A 4,321-nucleotide genomic window follows, 5' to 3' on the forward strand; every position below is an offset into this window, starting at 1 on the left:
TGAAAGGTGGTTTATTGAATAACCAAAAGCTCTCAGGTGCCATTCTCCCTTTGTGACTTCACTTAATTTGATTCTCCCCTCCCCTGTCCCGTCAAGCTTTGTCTGGAAGGAGACGGCATCAAAGCAGAGCCGGAAAAGACTAAATGATTGTAACTCAATTGTTGCCGGGTCATCATTGATTGTTTGCCCGGAAAGAAGTTGGAAGAGAGACAAGAGACACTTATTTCCTCCACCTCTCCCACCCTCTGTAATCACTTTTAGGACGGATGTGTGTATGTGTGTTTGCACCTTAGGATGCAGAAGCGTCCATGTGGACATGCAAACAAAGCACTAAGGAAGTGCAGGTAATTAAGAAGAGATGCAATATCATGTAAATCACAGAACACTCTTTGAATGCACAAATTTAAAGATGTGATGGACACATGTTTTTCACACGATTTAATTAAATGTCCATAAGACTCTCCATTTGGACTTCACAGCAGTGTTATGGTATGGATTTAGTCGGAATAAGGATTGCTTGATGGATGCCAGTTCACTTCCCGGGCATTCCTGAGGTGTCCTTTGTACCTTTGTATGTCCATACTCTAGGCTTCGTCTGTGTGTGCGTGTGTGTGTGTGTGTGTGTGTGGCTATTAATGACAGTAAGAAAAGTTCAATTTACCCTTCAGGATTTATTACATGTGTATAAAATAAAAATATTAATTAATAAGAAACAACAGTTAAAGACATCCACTCTACACTGAGAGCATGATAATGAGCTGACATCCAGATAAAAGTGGAATTTACTTTATTTCCCTCTTCTCAAGTAAGCATACTTTTCAAGATTAACTATACCTTGTCATAAATAATCAATGGATTTATCTTAGGGGAAAGTAAAGGCTTCTAAGTATACCATTTTTAATAAATCAAAGAGAAAATTGCTGTATATTTGCTCCCTTTGCAAATAAATGCATATTAATGGGGCACCTTACAGATTTCACGGATCCACTTCAATGTACTTTTAATTTAACATGATTTTCCTGTTGTGTTACAAAGCAGAAACATGACAGTGTTGGATGATGAGACAGCACGTTAAAGAGTAATCAGAAATCTAAAAGAGAGAAACAGGAGCTTATGTTTCTAAATACACTTCGTATCGGGTGTTTTGGAACGATGTTTGCATTTTTGTGAAGGTATATTAAGGGCTTGGGTTGTTGTATGGTCTTTGGCATGGCCATGAGTGGCATAGGCCCACACCGGTTAAAAATATAAGGGGGGGGACCTAATTTCGGAAAACAACGTAAAGATTTTTTTTTCAACAAAAACACAAACTACTGAGTTTTATAATACATCCAAAAAGTCCAAAAAGTAAAACACAGCCATGAGGAAATACAAGGCACAAGAAAGCATGAACGTACAACCAACAGCAAGCAAATGAAAATTACCAGCCGGAAAGGGAAGAAACAAACTAAATAGACACAGCGGTAATGAAACACAGGTGAGACCAATGACACAGGTAAAGACAATGAAGGCAATCACACTGGAGGGAAACTCACAGGCAGGATTAACAACACTGAGGATACAAAGTAAATCATGAAACACTAAAGACACACAGGACTCAAGAATGTAACTAGAACATATGGACACAAGGAAGAAATTACACAGTAAAACAGGAAACACTAAAGACTATGCAATAAAAACTAGGAAACATTAATCGAAACGACAGTGAATACCAGGGAAGGCACACATTAAGAAAGACAACTAAGCAACACAATGGGGGGGGGGAATGACTAAAACAATGTAAAGAAATCTGAACTTGGACATACAACAATAGACTGGCAGCGTTCCATCTGCTTACAAAGTGTATTTTCTTACAGTGTGGTTGAGCTGCGACTAAATGAGGATCCTCTAAAGTGGAATGTATTGTCTGGCTTTTTCACAAGTGGCCTGCACATGGAGGGGAGCGGTTCAAGAAGTGTAGCATTATATAGACTGACATGAAGGCAATTGCAAAAGTCGGGATTGCAGAAGACAAAAGAGATGTCATCGTCACAGAAGGAGGGCAGAGTGCCACTTTATCCATAGATGACAAAATAGCGGCAATTATTGGTGCCATGTCTCAGAAAGCCATCAGGCATGATGGAAACTCTGACAGCTGGATTCTGTTAGAATAGGCAAAGACAACTAGCTTTTTGAGAATATACTGCAAATCTAGTGTGAACACCATTATAATGATACACAAACTTTAGAGTCAGTCAGTAGTGTGACCAGATCAACATTACTGTATGTCTTTCATGTGACATTCTAATTTGCAAGGCAGTGTTTCAGCAGTCATACAGGTCAGGTAACTGTGCTACAACCTTACTTCTTAACCATTTTGCACTACTCACCACTGCACTATTATCTTATTTAGTCTTGTACATATTAGTCTTTAATAACTTGTTTATATTGTTTAGTTAATTGTTCATATTTAATGTTTACATGGTACAAAGAGTGCACAGTCTACAGAAGTTGAATTCCTTATCCGTTAACCTGGCCAATAAAGCTGATTCTGATTCGTATTCTACTCTTGAGTTATTGAACACAAACAAATCTGCAGGAGGGTGATTGATGAAATTGACATAAATGTCAATTTGTAAATGTATCTCATTTTCAAAGGTGTAATTTTCTTGTCCAGTTCATAAATCATATACCATGTTGTACAACAGAATACACAGTATAACCTGAGGGCATTCGATAAACTGCTTCATGTGTGAGTCAGTATTCTTAGTGCTTAATTGGTTAGATGATAAATAATAAATTATAATGTATGCTTAGACATGGGCATACAACTGTTGGTACACGTTATCCATTAGGCAAGGTAACCTCGTTTACCTCATTCACTTCATCCCTGAAACAAGGCAGTGCAGTGCAGTCCTTATGGAACACTCTCAGGGAAAACCTAAGTATGCCAAGACGCTTGTCATCAAGGTTGAGAAAACTGCTTGTGTAAGTCATTGGTGTATTTTGGCATTTTTGTCATCTTTTTTGATTGATGCATTCAGTTATTTGTTGTGTCTATATCTTTAGTGATTAAAACATGCAACAGATAGAAATAAGTATTTAGGGGTTATGAAATGTTGTAAAACACAAGTAAAAGGGTTTTTGTTCCCTCAATAATTCAATATTCTAATAATAAAGTGGCTGCTTTGGAAAGGTTAGATGACTGGGAAATTAGAGTTGACATTGCCAAACATAGAGGCCATTTTGGCACTTGTAACCTTGTTTTTTTGGGGGTTTTTTTTAAACTAGAAAGAGTTCCATAGTACTCATCCATCATTGAGTCATGTAGCTTGTTGCTTTCAAAGTGAGTTGAAAGCGTCAACCTTTTTTCATTTGAGCATGTAAGGCATCTTGCTGAGTCATTTGGAGCTGAATCAAAGTTGGAAATTCATTAAACAAATGGAAATAAGAGAGGCTGATAGGAGATGTGAAGAGATATAAAGAGAGTTGCAGTGTTCATTAGCAGCAACGTTTTAAAAAGTCATTGCAAAATTTTAGCCCAAAAAAATTGAAACGTCGTCTTGGCTTAATTTATTCTGACAACTCTGTGGCCACAATTCACTCAAATAAAAGCTTAAAGATTTTTCATTATGTCAGCTCACATCTGTGGTTATAGAAGCATGGAACCAAACGTATTTGATATCGTATGGGGGGCAAAAGAGGATTTTTCTTAGTGTTTAAATTCTTTATACTATTGTACTGCATATCTTCTTCGTAGCATTCATGTTTTTGTTGTTACATTCCAACTTTCCAAAATAAAAATACACGTCAACACACTGAACAATGGATATGAATGCATCAATACTCTCAAGGTTCCTTTCATGGGGACTTAAAACACTTCTTGGTGAAACCCACATTGCTACGAGCAAGGGTAAAATTAAAATGTCTATTGAGATATTCAAAAGATGAAGAACATCAGTCTTCCATTTGGTCATTTAAATGTACATAACTCTACAAAGCATGCATCATGCTAAAGTTAATCTCACCGTGGGTTTTTTTTTTTTTAAACAAAGCACAACAACAAAAACCCTTACAACTTCCCCCATTCCAAAGTCCAATTTGGTACGTTTACGATTCAAACTACCTGGTGAAGTGTGGTGCATTCATGTGCGCATGTTCATGAGAGAACCATCTTTAAAGTTGATCTCATGAGAGAAGAACATTTAATGTTTAAAGCAATGAGATACAAGAAAACAACTACTTAAGGGTAAGTAAAGCACATCACCGAGCACATAAACTGATGATAACACATAAACAACAACCGGATATTCAAATAAATGTTAAATAAAGATTTCCCCTG

Source organism: Symphodus melops (assembly GCF_947650265.1).
Source record: "Symphodus melops genome assembly, chromosome: 18".
Taxonomy (NCBI): domain Eukaryota; kingdom Metazoa; phylum Chordata; class Actinopteri; order Labriformes; family Labridae; genus Symphodus; species Symphodus melops.